At 50.1% G+C, this 18,836-nt stretch overlaps 1 long non-coding RNA gene across 11 annotated transcripts; it reads left to right on the forward strand.

The window, feature by feature from the left end:
* The first annotated feature begins 1,061 nt into the window (after positions 1–1,061).
* On the forward strand, positions 1,062–18,777 carry LOC104697361. Of its 11 annotated transcripts, none has more exons than XR_005603722.1 (8): positions 1,062–1,289; positions 3,108–3,168; positions 5,719–5,793; positions 8,243–8,314; positions 9,016–9,143; positions 9,362–9,517; positions 13,419–13,481; positions 15,359–16,383. It is a non-coding gene; the product is annotated as an uncharacterized LOC104697361 (long non-coding RNA). The 11 variants fall into 11 exon arrangements; XR_005603724.1 differs by having other exon boundaries at positions 9,365–9,517; XR_005603726.1 differs by lacking the exon at positions 13,419–13,481 and adding an exon at positions 13,734–13,849 and having other exon boundaries at positions 9,390–9,517.
* The last annotated feature ends 59 nt before the right edge of the window (positions 18,778–18,836 follow it).

Here is an 18,836-nt window from a genome sequence, read left to right on the forward strand (position 1 = left end):
ATCTAGGGTAACTTAGGGCAGTCTTGAAAAATTGGTGTCTGCAACCTGTGTATTTTCCATCTTAGAGGTGCAACTCAAACCCATGTCTGCTGACACCCCCAGGCAAACCCAGGAACACGAGTGTTTCTGGAGGCGAGGTTTAGGAAATAAATTTGTTTTCTGTGGTGAATGCTGTGCTCCTTGGCACACTTGAGGGAATAGCTGTCTGACCTCCTTGCTCTGGAAACAGGAGAGATCCAAACGGATTCCAGGTACTCAGATCTGGGCTGTCTTTCAGCTCAGTGTCTATGGGAAGAAATGGAGGGTTGGGGTTTGTGCAAGCCCCAAAAACAGGATGATAAGGGCTGAGAATTTAGGGTGAAACTTGGCTTGTCCATTGGAGTGAGAAACCAGAGGGTATGAGCCCCCCAGGCCAAGGGACACTGCGGCAGGATGGAGAGGACAGGCTGGTGGCGTTTGGTCCTGGGAAATCCGGAGCGAGTGACCCCCACAAAGCAAAGCTTCCGTGCTCACGCTGGGGCGCGGGGAGATGCCGATGGGCTCTCCCAGCAGGCTGCCCCCGCTGTTCCCAGCCCCTGTCCCTCCCGGGGAGAGCTCGGAGCCCGCTCCGCCGGCGCTGCCCCGTTTCCAGAGCTCACTGCTCCCCGGACAGACCTGTTGCCGTGTGGCCCCGCTGCCGAGCCGCCGGTGAGACTCTTACACTGAAGGCGGGCGGTCCCATGATGTAATGCTGCCGCAGCTGCCCGGAGCGGCCGCTGCCGTTGGCCGAGGCGCGGAGTCCCCGCCCGGGCGCTCCGCCCGCCGCCCCCCCGGCGGGCCATAAAAGCCCCGAGGCAGAGGCAGGGCAGCTTCCACGGCCCCTCCGCCGCTCAGGTGACCCAGGGACAGGTGAGCCCCGCAGGTGCGGAGGCGGCTCGGGGACGCTGCGAGGGGCTCCCCGCCACCTGTGGAGCCGGTCCCGCCTCTGCCGGGCGGCTCCTGCGGCGCAGGGACCCGGCGGGTGCGGGGAGCGCTCGGGGGAAGGGGCCGCGCTCTCCCGGCCCTGGGGGCGGCCGGGGCGGAGGGGCCGGGGCGGTCCCGGGCAGATCCCGGCCGGATCCCGGCGGTGGGGCCGCGGATCAGCACCACGGACAGCGCCCGGCGGCGCCTCCCGGGCGGGGCTGGACCGGGACGCGAGCCCGGCACCGGGAGCGGCACCGGACAGCGGCGGGCGCGGGCAGGACTCTCCCGGGACATCACCGCCCACACAGAGCCACCGAGGCGGCGCTGGACTGTTCGCCGCGGCCAGAGTGAGTCCAGCGCGGAGGGGTCTCGGCGGGAGAGGGGAGGCGGGAGAGCGGCCAAGGGGAGCGGCACATGCCGGTCACCCGCCCGCAGGTACCCGGTGCCGCGCAGGGATGCCCGGGTCGTGTCCCGATCCAGCCCTGCCCGACACGGACACAAAAGGGCCGGGAGCCGTCCCACTGCCCCGAGCACGGCACTCGGGAGGTACTTGGGGTCTGGCTGAGAGCCGAGGGCTGGACGAGATGGGAAGGGACATTGGGATGGATGCGTTTTCCAAACATCCCTCACAGCCTCGGGTAGGGCAGGGAGTAAAACATTTGGGAAGCAAGGAATGATTACATGAATCCAAATGTAACCGGCACTTTCCATCTACTCAACATCAAAGCTTTATGCTGGAAAAACCAACACTCTCGTTTTGAAAATGTGTCTGACTGGTAGTTCATGTGTAAAGTTGCTCTTGAAATTCCCTAGTTTGTAGGAGAAACAGGGCATTTCACCGAGAGACTGTTGGGAGATGATGCTTCATGAATAGTTATTTGAAATTATTTTTCCTCCATAGTTGATTCTATCTGACTACTCAAAATCTGCCTCACAGTAGTGGCACGCTTTGGGTCCATTGACAGATTGTGTTATATTGAAGTGCTCAGTGGCTAAATCAGAGTGGATTTTTTCCCAAGATGCTCCCCTCCAAATAAAAAAATTAAGAATTGAGTGTGATTAAATTAAACAAAGCAATTGGTTTTTGGTTTTAATTTTGACAAAATTAAAACAAAAAAGTATTTATCTCTGACTCAAGCTGAAATAAAACATTTTTTCCTCTTTAGATTATTAAACCAAGGATCTAATATAGAAAATAAAAAGTATAAAATGTTGAAGTGTTTGAGCACTTTGGAAATTAAGCATTTCACAGAGCTATTGCCAGCTGAAGTGATTTGCTGCATTTGTTTTATCTCCATTTTTGGAAGCTGAGATATTCCCTCAATGAATCCCTGTTCATTGGAAATTCGCCCTCAGCTCTGCTAAATGTGTGTTTAAACACTTTGCTGAACAGAGGCTCAAGGAGGTGATTTAATCCAGGCTCAGCCTGGCCACATCTCCTGTTCTTACACTTGTGTTTTTCCTGAGTAATGTTGGTCTCCGAGAGGAAAAGGAAACAAGCTGTTCTCCATCTTAAAGAAACTTCTATTTGTTATTTCAGAATTAAATATTTTGGGGAAAAAGAAGAAAAACACTTGAAAAGAAAGTTATTTCCTTTCAGGCCTTGAGTATCCACGCAGCCTTTAGACATATTTTATAGACATTGAACGAACTAAGGGTGGAAATGTTTCCCTATAGAATCGGAGTGGAGAGATATCTTTGTTATCTCTCTGTAAATCTTTTAACATCTCCCATCAGTTCTGGGTGCACACGGTGACTCTGATCTGTCCTGAGTGCAACAACTGCTGAGGTTCACTCTGGGCAGTGCCTTGTCTCTGCCAACACCAATATCAGGATTTTCCCTCTGAAGTTCAGCTGTAAAACAAGGGGAAAAAATCGTGTTCTTCACCTTCTAGCCCAAAAAGCCATGCAGAAGAAGCTGGAAAATTATATTGCACCAAATACCTATTCCTTCTTTTACGGGTTTATCTCTGCATTCTGGGAAATTGCCTAATCAGTTTTCATATTTAGTATAAAAAATAGTAGGACAGATGATATCATATCCTCAAAGCTAACTAAATTTTGTATTGTGCAGTCTTGCTTAATCAAAGTTTCATTTCCATTTGTTCAGGGCATATTTTGTCACTTTTTGTTTTTGGTTTTTTTTAACTGGCAATTTTCTGTAGATCTCATAGATGGATCCAACCCTGTCCCTGACAGAGGTCTCTGAAGAACAGGGAACTCAGGGTAAGGTCTGAGCTTAATTCAGTTTAATTCCTGACCTTTTAAGTATTCTTCAAAATGAGTAAACTGGAAATCAATCTGGCAGGAGGGTCCCACATCACCTGCTGGAAGGAAATATTTGAAGTTTTGCTAGGAATAAACACCATACAGACATACAGATGTTTGTTATTTAAAATTCAATAGAAATAAATCCTCTTAAAGGCAGGATCCTCCTTGCCCTCTCCCCCTCCCACCACACAGACAATGTTCCAGGCTCCTGGCTCTGTGTGCCTTGCACAAATATTTGTCTGTGCGTCGCTGCCACTCCACCACAATCGTGGCATCTGGTAGTAGCTGGGAGACTGGGAGGTGCTTGGGAATCTCAGCAGGAAAAAGAGAGTGGATTTCAGACGCAAGATCTGCGACAGCTTTTGAGCCTGGATAAACAGGGCGAGGTTGTTCTGCCTTTAGTGGGGATTTGTTCTGCCCCAGACACCTGCAGCGGGTTCACCTTCAGCCTCTCTCAAACACTGCACTCAGCGTGTGCCAAGCCCAGCCCTGCTCCGGGGCACACCTGCTCCTGCCTCACGCTGGCCCCAGCCTACACCCCCCAAGTCCTGCAGGATTCAGGCCAGAGTGAGATCTCAGGGAAGTCTGAGCAAAGGTTTTGGTTTTTTTCTGCTCACCCAAATCATACAACGACAGAAAGGTTTGGGTTGGAAGAGACCTTAAAGCTCCTTGGGACATGGAAATTGTGTTCCATGTGTGTTCAGCACTTAACAAGTCCAGCTCTGGGACTCTGGCTTGGGGGTTTAGGAAGTGCAAAGAAAAGATCTTTCATGGCACAGCCTGTGGCTCTGCAGGTGAGCACATGAACCTGCAGCAAGCCAGCAAACCCTGCATGTCCTTGAGGGAAGAACTTTACCTTTTGATTTATTTTAATTTGGAGACTCAGAATTTTTCACAAACCTACAGTAACTTACACAATATCAGGCTCCACTTCAGGAGAATACAAATGCACTTGCACAAACTTCAGCACTGAACTCCCTCAGGAATCAAACTAAATTCAAGCACTTGGCTGCACTGAGGATTAAAGGATGTTTCCATAATGTTATGCAAAGATCTTCTCTTTATCCTGTGTTACTTAAGGCTGTACGTTCTTCCCCAGTCATGTTCAGAAACACAACTCCCTCCCTTATGATTTTCCAAAGCATTCGAGTGTTTTCAGGTGCCCAGCATGACATATTCCAATTAGTCCTGATTTTCAGGGACTTCTAAGCACCTGCCTCTTGTAATCGGTCCCTTTCCAAGTGTCTCAAACACAAATATAAGGTATCCAAAATTGCTAACTTCTTTTGAAAATCCAGAGCCATGATGAACAGTCCACCTACAAGATTCCAGCACAGGTGAAAATTGCATGGTTTCAAGCCCCCCAAAATCAGAGGCAATAGTCAGTACTTGCTCCCATGGGATGACAATGCACCCTGCCATTAGAGCAAAATTTCTGTTAGAAAGGAGAGAATTGCACCATTCCCACTGAGAACAAGCGCAAATCTTTTCAGTTCAGCTCACAAAATTATTAATGTTGTGGTCTGTAATTCTGGCTAATCAAATATTCTGTTGCTCCATGCTGCCAGTCGAATGTTTGTGGAGAAATCAATGCCACGAAGAGATGGAAAACTTTCCTTAGTTTCTCCCCTCAGACAAGGAGTCCCCATCTGGAGGGCAAAGGCTCCAGAAAAGGGCAGTGCTTTGCAGGCTCGGACCTTGCACGGATCAGGAGAAATGGGAATTTCTCAGGAGCGAGGAGAGCAAAGGCCAGTTCAGACAAACCCTTCTCCCAACTGGGAAAGCGCCTCAGAGCTTGGAATGTTTAAAGAATTTTCAGTTGCTCCAATGGGTTGTTTAGATCTGCTCAGAGATAATCTGTAGCCTGAAAGCAGATGGGACAGAGGGGACAGGAGGACAGTTCCCCTGGTCCCATGGCAAGGTGCAGGGCTGAATGCAGATCCCACCAGGATCAGCGAGCAGGAGCAGAGCTGTGCCCTTGCACAGTGCCTGGCTCTGGTGACAGCTGCTAGGGACAGGGACACACTCGGGAGAGGACAGGACTGACTCCCACTCTGGCTCAGCTGGGAAAAGGTGAGCTGGGAAAAGGTGGCTGCAGCTCTGGTTTGACCAGCTCCTCCTTGGCCCTGCCCGAGGCACAGCGAGGGATGAGAAACAAACCAAGAAAAGGCAAAGGTTTGATGGATTTTTGCAACCCTAATCTGAAACCTAAAGCCATTCCTAAATGAGGCACCTCAGATCCCTTGTCCATAAAGACAGACTTCGTGATCCCCATTTCCAGGGTACCAGAAAACCAAATTCAGTGATATCTGTAAAGCTCTGGTGATCTGAGAGCAAATGGAACCAGAGAACAGAAAAAGGTGATTATCTGGTCAGGTTTGGCCTGGGAGGAAGATTATCCATCTATCTCGCCAGACCTATTTATCGTCTGATTTTCTCCTGGCTTAGCTTTTATCACCTTTCTAATCCTCCCCATCTAATTCAGATAACATTTTATCTCAGCAGTTCTCACTCTGTGTTGACGAAGGTGGGCTTGGAGCTCTGGGCAGGTTTTATGTGACCTCACGAGGGGCTGCACAGGTGGGTGGAACATTAATCGCCAGCTAATGAGTTCACAATTTTTAAAAATAAACGAGCTGATATATTTTTCTGGAGGAGAGGTGTTATGTCTTTCTGCTGGTCTGTCAACGAGGGAGTGGGTTTGGAAGAACTCTTTTTCCAGAATTTTTAAAGAACAGACTCGTTCTGTGTAACATACACTGATCAAAATGTGTGTGTGTATATATGTGTATATATATCTGTTGCACGATGTGTATTTAAGTGGATGTGATGTATGAAATTGGTTTCTGGGATGGGAAGTACTGGGATGTGTCATTTGAATCAAGCAGGACTCTAAGATAAATTTGAGGCAGACAATGTTTTTTGAATATTGCTCATGATTTGAACCCAGTCAGAGAAAATGAAATTCCAGGGCTTCCAGTCCCTCACAGGGTTCAAGAACCAAAGCTGGAGGTTTCTCTGGATACCACAGCCCTTTGCCTTTTTCCTTTTCATCCTGAATCAACGGGCACTTTCCCCACCTTGTTGCTGGTGAATGCATTAGGGGCTAAACTTTATCATCTCCGCAGTGGTTCCTGGAATAGCTGCAAGCTGAGCACTTGGTTAGGGACAGCCAGGAGGCTGGGAGAGATGATTACCTTCAGGCAGTCTCCCTGGAACATCCCAGGGTTCCTACAGGCACAGCCTAATGCGGGACTTAGGATGCTGAACAGACTCCCATTACAGGGCCAGCCATCTCCACACTTCCACACGGAGAGAGCTCCTTGTTAACATGCACACCAGTGGCTCCAGAACACAGCAGCTCAGTCGGGGCTCATTAAGGGCAAAATCATTCCAAGGGACATTGTTTCAGAAAGGAAAGAATTTAATTTCTCTGAGGGTTGTGGCTGAGTTGCAAAGAGCCCGGGGATTTTGCACAGGGTTGTGTTGGAAGTTGTCTTGGAGCGTGGAGCTCGGCCGTGCCAGAGGCTATGGTGGGGTTACCTTGAGAGGTACCTGCAGCCTCTGCCCCAGTGTGACCCTGGCTCACACCAGGGGCACATTAAAATGAATCTTTGTTAAAGAGGTGACTTTAAAGCCCGTGTGTCCTACGGGAGTCAGCAGCTGAGGCTCAGGTAGGAGCCACAGGCACCGCGCTGCCGAGGGAGGCTCTGTCTGTGTGCCTGGTTCTGTTCTGTTCCCTTGCTCCAGACCTGCAAAGCTTTTGAGACCAGGAGGGGCTGTTGTGATGAGGAAATCTCAGTCCATTTTAATTAGCAGGTATTAAAACCCCCTAAGAATTATCATTAATAGATACAAATGAGTCACTGCACAGCTGAAGTGTCAACTTTCTCCTGTTTACCATGGAACAATGCACTGGAACACACAAGATATCCAATGCTTTAGTAATTCCCTGCAAATAAACATCTAATTATCAGGCCTGAGAGGGGAAGGACTAAAAATCAACAAGGATGAAGCCATTTGTCATCTCAGTTTGATTTCCTGTACAGAGTCCTGCACAAAGTGTGCTGGTAGCTCTCCTCTCCCACGTGTGCCACCGCTCCTCGGGAATAACTCTGATGCCTGTTCATTCAAAGCTCAGCTCTATTTTAAAAATCTACTCTCTCTGAAAGGGCTGTCTTTAAAAAACCCAAAAAATTGTACAGGAAAAAGGACAAAATTGCTCCTCAACAAAGGGGCCTATCAACAGCCTGTCAATAATGTGCCAAAGGCCAGAACCTGCCTTTCAAAGAGGCTCCGAAGCCTCAACGTGTACTTTGAGAGCAATTAAGGGATGTAAGCAACATGATGATTATCTCATGGGTGACATTTTCATCGGCTCTTTGGGAAAAAGGAGAGATGGGTTTGAGATGGCTGTGATCAATGTTCTTCCCAGTCCTGCATAAGTGGCAGGAAAACATGTGGTGGTTTGGCCTGGAAATCAGAATGCACAAGGAAAGGAAGGGTGGGAGGAAGAGGTGATGAAGGCAGAAGGATTTTAAATCATACAAGCTGAAAGAACAAGTTACATGAGAAGGAGAGAACCTGAGAAATGAGAGTGGGAATGTCAGGAGGGCAGGAGAAGGAGAGGGAGTGCAGGTGGAGAAGTACAGGAGGAAGAGGGGAATGGATCCCCCTGGTGAGGAGGAAGCCCAGAGACAGAGCTACAGATCTGTGGCACTTGCACAGGGAGAAGTCTCTCATGGGCACATCCCTGTGACTCTTCCCTTTCCCATCTCAGGCCCTGTGCCTTCCACCTCCTCACTTATCGGGGCACAGCTCCATCCTGAGCCTGAGGAAGGAGGAACAGAACACTCCCAGGGACTGAGGCGATGCCTCAGGGCTGACCTGTGTTATGGTCACTCTGCTCTTTCTCCAGAGTATTGCACAGAGCCGCTGAGTTTGGGTCATCGAGTCCGACCATCAGCCACTCCATCAGTGTTGTCCATCCCTCCCTCCTTCCTTCCTCTCTTCTGTCTCTGTGCTGCAGGTTCCAGCACAATCCCAGAGACGGGAGCGCGAGGGGCAGACAGAGCTGGAGGGGTGCAAGACAGGACTGCAGGTGGGAGCCTCAGCCAGAGTCTCATTGCTTGGGATAATGCCTGAGGGCTGAGAGGAGCCTGGACACTGCCCCAGGAACACCGGCTGGCTCAGTGGGATGAGCTCAGCCCCAGCTATCCCGGGTGGATTGGGAGAGCAGAGCCCACACGGACTCTGCTGCCAGCACCAGACCAGGACAGAAGCCAAACAGAAGCCCGGATGTTGCACATACCCAGCTGTTTTGGAGCCAGGCAAAATGTTTCATGGAAATTACATCTGCAAAACTGCATGTTTGGCTGCAGTATTTCCCCAGTTTGCTGAATTTCTTGTTTAGGAAAACAAACTTAATTGTGGCAGAAGAAAATGTTGCTTAATTTGCTACAAAAATCTCCTTCCTGCATTTCATTTAATGAAAAAAAATTAAAAATGTTTATGTTGAGTGAAAGAACTTATTTTTTAAATGTTTGGAAATCTCCCTTGTCCCAAAAAGATCCTGTTATATTCCCAGCTCCTCTCTGCATGTACAGCACAGAGGAGCACACATCCAAATTTCTGTGTGCATCTTCACAAGTGCACACTCACATCCTGGGCAAGCAATTCCAGGCAGCTCTGACAGGCGTAAGCTGCTCTGCAATCTCCAGGAGTGCCTTTTGAAGAGGATCTTAATAATAAAAATAATGTTATGTTACTAGTTAAACATTGGGAATAATTCCTCCATCACAGGCAAACTGTGCTGAAGCCAGGAATGAACCCACACGTTCCCTGGGAGGAATCCCCAGGGCCCCAGCAGGATGCATTAACAGCGCGTCTCTCCAGTGAGCCGTGATGGGAAGAGCACGGAGCAAAAAAAGGTAAAGTGGTTAAAAACAACTTGTATTTTTAGAGCCCAGTCTCCCACAGAAATCTTCCGAGATGCTGAGCTCTCCACTTCTGATTTGCAAGAAATAATAGTTTGGAAGCCCAGCTGGGACTCCTGGGCTGTAAATTTTCTGTAATGTTTTTCTCCAGACCCATTTGCTGTCCTGCTAATTAACCCAAGTAATGGCTGGGTTGTTTTTTTTCCCTTCAGCAGCAGTTTTCCTTTTTGTTAACACAAGCACAGAGAACCGAAGAACCGATCTCTCGAAGGATCCTGGTTGGCAGCAATATCACCATCTGACTGAAGAGAACTCAGCCACACGCATAATCCTCGGGAAAATTCATCTCCACCCTCCCGCAGACCCCGGTGAGAGCCCTTGAAGTGGTAATTAAAGTCTATTGAGTGGCAACTGCACCTGTTTAGAGAGGAGAGTGCGGGTAAGAGGTGCACGAAGGGAGATGAGCAGCGCGGAGAGAGGAACTGCTGGAGGTGGGGAGGAAGAGAAGTGGAAGGAAGGGGGGAGAAAAAGTGCGTTGGTTTGCTGAAGTCGATCCAATCAGTTGTGCATTTCCATCGCGCCCTTGATTTGCTCCCTCCCCGCTCTCACAGGCACTGGTGGAAGCTCCGGGGCTTTCCCCACCAGCCCCAGCCCCGGCCCCGCTGCTGCCGTGCTGTAAATCCGCAGCTCCTGCCCGGTCCCCGAGGACTCGCAGCAGCCCCGCCCCAGGGACGCTCATCGGCAGCCCCCGGCTCCTCGGGCTGGCCCCGGGACGTGCCGGCTCTTGTCCCTCTTCCCTAGGAGAGGGCACGGCCCCGTGTGACAGCCTCAGCCCCGCTGCGAACCTCACGGCACCGCGGGAGGGAATCACAGGCGTTCGTGGCTTCTGGCAGACGGGGCCGAGAGCAGAATGCAGGCAGGATCAGAGGGAGGTGGAAGGGACTGGAGTGGGGCAATGCCTGTTCCAGTACGGATGCTGGGTTTGCCCACATCCATGGCTCTCAGGTGGTCTGACCCAGTGCCATCTCAGATGTCCCCACGGTCTGTAGGAGAGGCCACACAAAATAGACTTATTCATAAATTTTATTCATGGATTTTCACAAAGGTCAGAGAGCCAGAGACCAGTGCTGCAGAGTGATCTGGGTGCAGGCACCAGGGAAATTTTCATTCTGAGACCCACAGCTTGATCACAGAATTCCTGGCTCCTTCTGTCACAATTCCAGTGTGACCTCGGATGGCAGCAAACACGGTCCCAGGCTGTTTGCCCTACAGATGAGGCTCTAAAACCTTAGTCAAAGACCGCTGCAAAAGCTTTTTATTGTAGGAGCAAATAATCACCCTTCACACTCTACACAGGCACTACTGATACCTTGACCCCCTTTATCCAACCCCAAAATCCGTTGGTTTTGGTGGCACTAGAACAGTAATGTGAGCTTTGTCCTTGTCACTGCAATTCCGTGTGTGCCTCAGAATCAACTGGGCTGAACCAGGATTCCTGGGGTGAGGACAGGAGGGGAAAGAGGTTCATCCTGAGAGCACCCCGAGGCTGAGCTGAGCAAACGAGTCAGGCAGAAGAATTCCACCGGTGTTGGCAAATTTTTCTCTCTCACTGGACTTGATGGCAGCCAGTCCCCTGTGAATCCCTGACCTTCACACTCCACAGGCTGCCTGGGATGGCTGGCAGAAACTACAGGAGATTTTTTCCTGTTCCTGATTGTCAGAGCACATAATAATTCTGGTGTGAATGTTGTTGCATCTGCTTTGGACAAGTCCTGTCAGCAGCACCTCTGCAGCTTCCCAAAGCTGTGCCAGGACACGCTTCGGTGTGAACGAGGATAGGGAAGAACTTGCACTCAGAGAGTCACAGAATCCCAAATGGTTTGGGCTGGAAGGACCATAAAGCTCACCCAGTTCCACCCCTGCCACGGGCAGGGACACCTTCCACTATCCCAGGGTGCTCCAAGCCCTGTCCAATTCCATTGGCCGTTCCAGGTGGGATTTGAAATTAGTTGTGTGTCTGATCCAATCATTTGGCTACAGTTTGTGGAGACAGATGGACATCCCTGGACAACAGGATAACCCCCCAGTCAAGTCCTGTCCTAGGGTGAGAGGAATTGTTGTGCTGACTTGGGCAGGGAGGCTACGTGACTCAACACTAAAAGCCCACCTGCCAAAGAATCATCCCTAAAATACCTTCCTTGACTCTTAAACTCTAGTCTTGTGCATTAACCAACTAACTGGGTGGAAGGGCACCCTGTGATAAGTTGCCTTGTTTCTGCCTTTTGACTCCCAAACTCTCTCACTTTTCCCTTTTAGCCCTCCTGTCACTTGGCCCTTTTCTCTCTCCACCTTCCCTCTGATTGCTGAGCAGCTTTTTGACTTTTCCATCAATAAGTCTAAAGAGCATTTGAACTGCTCTGGTCCCCCTTCTCTCCTCCCTCCAGTTCCAAGTCAAGCAAGCTCATCGATCAGAGGAGCTCAGGAAATATCTGGTGTTTTGTTGTCAGGCTGATAATAACATTGCAGTTGTGAATGGGCTGCTGCAGGCCTGATCATGGACACCTGCAGGGTTTGTTTAATTGCATTTAATGACAAATCCTATACAGAGGAGCATTGCCAGAGAGATTTATTATCCGCCAAAGAGGCAAAGCACAACAGCTCAAAATATAATTTGCACTGAGCATTTTTCCCCCTGCCTCTCTTTAAAGCACGGTAATAAATGACAAATCGGGTAAAGTGGGAGACACGGGGCTGGGGAGGAGGTGGGGGGCAGAGGACAGAGATTGAAACCAAAGGAAATAACAGCAATAAGGCCACATTGTTCTCCCTGCCCTCCCTGTGGTCTGGTGTAGAGGAAATACTGTTTGTTTAATTTACAGCCTGGAAGTGCAGCTGGGGATCTCTCCGTGATGAGCCTGGTCGGAGATAGCTGGAGGCCAAGAGTGCCCGCTCTTTCCAGACAGGCTTTTTCCCCCTGCTCTGGAGCTAAGTTTAGTTCCCATCCATAGAAACAATTACCAAGGAGCCTCCCAGTGCCGAGGAGGGGGGGAGGTCCAGCTGCCACCAGTACAAGGAGCCACGTTCCTGAAATCTCTGGGACAAACCAGAGGTGGCAGATCCCTTCCTGAAAAATATCACATGGAGAAATACGGCCCCACGGAGACAGTCTAGACAAAAACCTCACACGCCTCCCAGCCTGCGATTTATGTTTCCTACGAAACACCTCGCTCTGAACAGGGAATGTCTGGGTGTGAAACCAAGAGAGGAGCTCTTGCTCACACTTCTCCTGTCTTGATTTTTACGTGACTGTCTAGCAATGATTTGTGGTAAATCTCTTTGTGGAGCTGTGTCCCAGAACAAGGACTGAAAAGTGTCCTTGTCACCTGGAATTCCAGTCCAGCTCAGCACTTCCCAAGCTGTCTTCTCTCTCAAATTCATTCTTCTTTACAATTCATCCTCTCTTCCAATTCTCTTGGGCTGAACACTGAATTGTCCTGAATTTTTATTTCTAAATATTGTCTCACTCCCCAGATGTTTTCACTGCAGACCCCTCTGTGGGAAGAAGAGAAGAAAATATGTGATGGTTTAGGTGAAATTGTAGGAAATCCAAGGCCAGGCAGGTGAACCCGTATCCAGTGTGACAAGGAGTGCACACCCACTGCTGTTCCACCCCATACTCAGATTGGAGTCACAGAATATCCTGAGTTGTAAGGGACTCACAAGGATCATCCGAGTCCAACTCCCAGTTAAATTTTACCCGGGAGGTTTGGGGTGACAGCAGTTTTGTACAAGAACACGTCCCCCGTGTTCAGCAGTTGGCTCTGTCCTTACACAAACACGGTGTTGGGTAACACCTGGACCCGTTTTTATCTGATTTCCTGGAAAATGGCAGTATCACTAATGCTTTCTGTTAAATAAGACCACCTGGACACCTCCTGGTATCAGCCCCAGCTATCACAAACACTCCTGCTACCTAGGCCAGCACAAAGGGCTGTTATCTCAGAGCAGCACAAATCCCCAGACTGAAACACCCATCTGGAGTTTGAATAAAGTGTCCATAGAAAGCACATATGTTATAAAAAGGGAGAGGGAGGGAGGGATGGGACTGCTCCCCATGAGCTCCCACGGGGCACAGCCCCTGCCAGCAGCAGCAAACCCAAACCCTCTCCTGTTGCTGCACACTCTTCATCCTCCCATGGAAGGAGCAGCCAAGGCTGCTGAGGAATGGGTTTATTTCTTTCTCTTTTTTCCCCCACCGGCTTATGAAAGTACCCAAAACAGGCTGGGTGAAGATGGGAAGGAGCCATTCCCTGCCTGATTTCAGTGGCTGAGGTGAGTACAGATCTATTGGACAAGGAATAAAGTCAGATCCTTTCCATGGGTGTGAGCCAGCACTGTCCTTCCACGTGAGGTATTAACAGAGAAAAGCTGGGCACTGAAAGAAAAGCTGGACCTGAACCAAAGATTGCTCATCAACATATCCAGAGAAAGGAAACAGCAGAAGGGGTTTGTTTTCGTTGCTTAAATCAGCCTCTCAGCGGGATTCCAGGAAACTCGGCACTATCGTTATCTTTTTCTTTGCAGAGTTCTTTCCTCCAGAGTTCCCCAGCATATATTGCATTTGCTTATTCCAGTCAGACTAAAATACAGCTGGGAGACAGACAGGTTGACAGAGCTCTCCTGAAGAAGTTTATCACAGGGTAAGGCAAGAGGAGCCCCTGCTGAGCCCTGATGTCCCCACAGAGTCTCTGGAGTGAGAAAATGGAGCAGAAACTCACGAGAACAGCCACAAATTGGAGAGATGATTACAGGGAGATTTGATGTGGTCTCAGGAGGAACGCTGCAAAGGGCAGCATCCATCCCTGAGGGAGACACAGGAACAAGGATTACAGGATGAGAACTGAGGAAGGATGCTGGGAGAAGACATGTGGGAGGACGTCCCTGAGGAGGAAGCGCTGCTCTCCTGGCCTGGCTCTGTGTGGAAGACTAGTGATTTTGTTGTTGTGTTTGTAAAGGTGACAACAAATCATAGCCTGCCATACAGCCCAGGCTGCCACGGCCCGGGTGTGCAAGTGCTTTGGGGTGCTGCAGCTCCTGTCATGGCTTATTCTGCTCTTCAGTCCAAATGTCCCCCAGTTCCTTCTTTGGCCCCATTTATATCCTGAGCATGATGTCCTATGGTCTGAAATATCCCTGGGGTCAGTTGGGGTCACCTGTCCCAGCTGTGTCTCCTCCCAGCCCCCCAGGCACCCCCAGCCCCTCCCCAGCAAGGGCAGGGAAGGCCTTGGCTCTGAGTGAGCTCAGCAAGAACAAAACCATCTCTGAGTTATCAGCCCTGTGCTCAGCACAGACCCAAACACAGCCCCAAACCAGCCGCTGAGAAGGAAATTCACTCTAGCCCAGCTGAAACCAGCACAGGACCCAAGGAACCCGCCCCAAGCACACCAGTGCAGGGTCAGGGCACTCGGACACCGCTGGGACCTCGATGCCTGGCAGGGGTTATTTGGAGAGTTGAGTTCTTTGCTTCCAACAGGGCTTTAAAATATAAAAAGAACAAATTTTCAACACCACTCAGAGCCTCCATTCTCAAAGGTATTTAGGTGTGAAAATGAAACTCCTGAATCCTGCCAAGGCCAGTGGTAAAAGCACTGAAATATCTTTAATAATTTGGGTTGTTCGTGCTGTCGAGCACTTTTCTCTTTTTCCTTTTTTTTTTGTAAACCTACCAGGCTCAGGACAGCCCACATCACTGGTACTATGGCAGATGTGATTGAAGAATTGCAGAATGGTTTGGGTTGGAAGGGACCTTAAAGCTCTTCCAGTCCCACCCCTGCCATGGGCAGGGACACCTTCCACTATCCCAGGTTGCTCCAAGCCCCGTCCAGCCTGGCCTGGGACACTTCCAGGGGTGGGGCAGCCACAAATCTGTTGCCAGAAGAGTTTCAAGCCTGTACAAATTGCTGTCATTTGATGGTGCCTGAAAGAAAAGATCCAGGCTTCATAAACCACAATGACTCTCTCTCCCCCTGTCTTTTACTTCCCCACTGACACATTAAACCCACACAAAATTCCGAGGGCAGCAGTGCAGCCATTAATGCTGCAATGGCCAGGCTGGTGTCTGATGTAAATGAAACTTTGATTTAGTGCTCCCCCAGAAGCCTCCCCAGCGTGTTCATCCTCTGCAGGCTGATCAAAATCCTCCCTTCCAGGTACCCGCGGCCTCGTGCCCCACATAACCACAGAAAATAATGTCATCACAGCCCTGCTGATGGAGGCAGTTACAGGACAAAGGCCCTGCAGCAAGTTGGGGATTGGGTCATCGTTCCTGCTAATGTCAGGATGCCATTTCTCCCTATTTTTAGAATTGTTCTCTTTGTACAGTAAATTGCTTAACTATAGAGAAAAACTGGTGTTCACTGGCTCTGGGAGCAGGGACCCATCTTCCCTGGCTTCAGGAAATAGCACAAACTGCTGAAAGCTGAAGAGATGGATAAAACCTGGGTACACAGAAGCCTGCAAACCTCAATTTACACTGAAAAACCTGAGGAGCTGCTGCAGCCCTCACTGAGCACAAAGGAAATTCTGCAGGTTTCTAAATTACCCACTTGCTGCTTCAGAAGGAACTCAGGGATTCAATAAATCAGTATGAACTCTTTTCCTAAATTATTTTGATGCTCTTGGAACTCTTAGCACAGCTCCAAACTTCTCCACATTTTGAGGGAAGAGATGGGGAGCAATGGATTAGGAATTCTTGAACCTTTCACACTGAGGATGTTCCAAACCATCCATCCCAGCCCTTTGTTATTCTCCACATTGTACATCGTGGTTGTCCCAGACACCTCAGCACAGACTGAAGCTCTTTGGCTTCAAAGCAGAGCAAACACAAGCTGTAAATTCCGAGTTTGCAGCCTAAATAAGGCAGGCAGACAGAACAGTTATTATTCCCGTTATTGGCAGGGAATTGAGACACAGGAAGATTAAATGGCTGGCCCAAGGTCACCAAAGGAGCCTCCTCTAAAGGTGAGGGCTCGGCCTGGATTTCTGAAGTCTCTGCCCAATACTTCAGCCATCCATTCACTTGCTCTTTAAGTACCCTGTCATTATTTCTGTGAAGGAAATTATGCTCCTCCTGCAGCAGCCAGCACCGTGTAATTCAGCTTGTCTGAAAGGGAATATGAAATGGCAGTTTCACAAAAAATTAACCCTCCTGCCACGCAGCCTGGCAGCCCTGTCACAACGTCTCATTTTTTATCTGCTCTTCCTCCTGCGGGGATTTAACTCCCCTCTTATTCCCAGAGCTCTGGCTGGGGCTTTTTCTGTTATCCCAAATGCCCTGCACAGGTGTCCCCTGTGGGGGACTGTGGTCTGTGGGGGAGGGACATGGGGGCTTTGAGCCCCTCGTTTCTGCCCCAGATGTTGGCATTCACCCATATTCCTGAGCTGCTGCTGGCACGGGGAGGATCCCAGGAGCTCCTCGGAGGAGCAGCAGCAGCTGGAGCTCAGTGGGAGAACCCAGGAGCAGCCACATGTCCCTGACACCCTCAGAGGGATGGCACAGACCCTTTGTTCCCAACTGTTGTGTCAGCAGAAGTGGGAGCTGTTCAGGAAAGAGGCGCCAACTTTGGGACAGGCTGGGAGAGCTGGGGGTGCTCACCTGGAGAGGAGAAGGCTCCAGGGAGAGCTCCGAGCCCCTTGCAGGGCCTAAAGGGGCTCCAGGAGAGCTGGAGAGGGACTGGGGACAAGGGCTGGAGGGACAGGACACAAGGAATGGCTTCCCAGTGCCAGAGGGCAGGGCTGGATGGGACATTGGGCAGGAATTGTTCCCTGGGAGGGTGGGCAGGCCCTGGCACAGGGTGCCCAGAGCAGCTGGGGCTGCCCCTGGATCCCTGGCAGTGCCCAAGGCCAGGCTGGACATTGGGGCTGGGAGCCCTGCTCTATGGAAGGTTGGGGGTGAGGTCCTGAGGCTCCAGCACATTCCACATCCAGGGATCCACAGGGAGAGGCTGTTGTGACATTTCTCCTCCTGTTCTTTATTCCCTCGTTACTGAGAAATTTCTTATTAATGGAAAAACCATTTCCATCAGCTGCACTTTACCCCACAATGCCTCTGAGCCCACCCAGGAACGGGGGGCTGGTTCTGAGGTGGATTTGGGACCTAAAAAGCCTGTGTGGTGTTCTGGTGAATTCCTAATGGATTCTATGGAGGGGAAATTAATAGGAAGCTTTGGTTAATAGATACTTCAGATAAAAGAGCGAGTGCATCTGGTCACCATGGCAACGAGAGCCAGCGGGGAGAGGAAATGTCACCGTGTCTGTGCCTTGACCTGCAGCACAAACAGCCTGAGGGCTGGCGGTTTGCACTGGGTGTTCACAGAGGGGACAGGGACAGGGACAGAGCACTCCCAGGTTGGATATTCACAGCCCGGGGGTGCACAGACACACCCAGAGCGTTCACAGTGTTCAAATGCAACTCGTGGGGCTTTTTCTGGGTGAAAACACGGTGAACTTGTGCCCAGAGCTGTGTGTTCCCACAGAACTGGGCAGGGCTGAGGAAGAAGTTGGACTTGATGGTCCTGGAGGGCTTTTCCAGCCTCAAGGATTCCCTGATTCCTCCTGTCCCGACATGCACGGAGCTGCCCTTGCACAGCACGGACACCCTGGAGATCCTCAAGGGACCTTTGCTCCTTTTCTTCTCAAACACAAAGTCGCTGAATTGCAGAAAGTTTTGGGTTGGAGGGACCTCAAAGCCCATCCAGTGCCACCCCTGCCATGGCAGGGACACCTTCCACTGTCCCAGGCTGCTCCAAGCCCCAATGTCCAACCTGGCCTTGGGCACTGCCAGGGATCCAGGGGCAGCCACAGCTGCTCTGGGAATCCCATTCCACCCTCACAGGGAACAATCACCGGGCACAGACCTCGCGTGGGAATTCTGCCATGGATACTCTGGCTCTGGCTCCAGGAGCAGCTGCTGCTCCCGGTGACTTTCAGAAGCTGCTGAAGTGAAAATTGGGCTCCCGCTGCCTGTTATGCAAAAGCAGTTTCTTAGCAACAAAAGTGATATTCTGTGTGAAGGCAACAGGCATCAGTGGGATAATCCACCGTAATTCCAGACAAGACCTAAAACGGGTGGATGGGCTGAATAATAATCATGACAGACAGAATGATAATAATGGAAGTAATGAGACTAAGCTTATTTCCCTGGGTAGGAGAAACCCAGCTATAAATAAAATACAATGGGAGAAACCCTGTACCAGTTCTCTGTATAAAGATTAGAGACACTTAAACTCAACTTATGCCCTAAAAATAGGCTCTAGTGAGTAAAGAAAGCTTTGCTCATCTAAGCTGAGCTATTTATTGCTTGAGTGTTTTCCTTCACTCCGAGCAGGTACTGTCACTCAGGGACGGAGCAAGCTGGACATAATGTCCCGTGGAAGGAATTGGAGGGCATAAATCTGTGTTCGCTGGTGGGGACGAGGCTTTGCCACCTCCAAGGCAGGAAACTCGTACTTTAAAACGCATCACCACACCTGTGCAGGGCCGTGGGCTGGACTGCGTGATCCCCGTGCCTTCGTTACAGCTCAGGACATTATGATTACATAAAACCTGCAATTAAACCACGTCAGATTAATGCTGTGTAGCCGCTGTGTTTTGAAGTTCAATAACATCAAGGAATTTAAGAGAAATAAA

Source organism: Corvus cornix, chromosome 28, assembly GCF_000738735.6.
Source record: "Corvus cornix cornix isolate S_Up_H32 chromosome 28, ASM73873v5, whole genome shotgun sequence".
NCBI classification, from domain to species: Eukaryota; Metazoa; Chordata; class Aves; order Passeriformes; family Corvidae; genus Corvus; species Corvus cornix.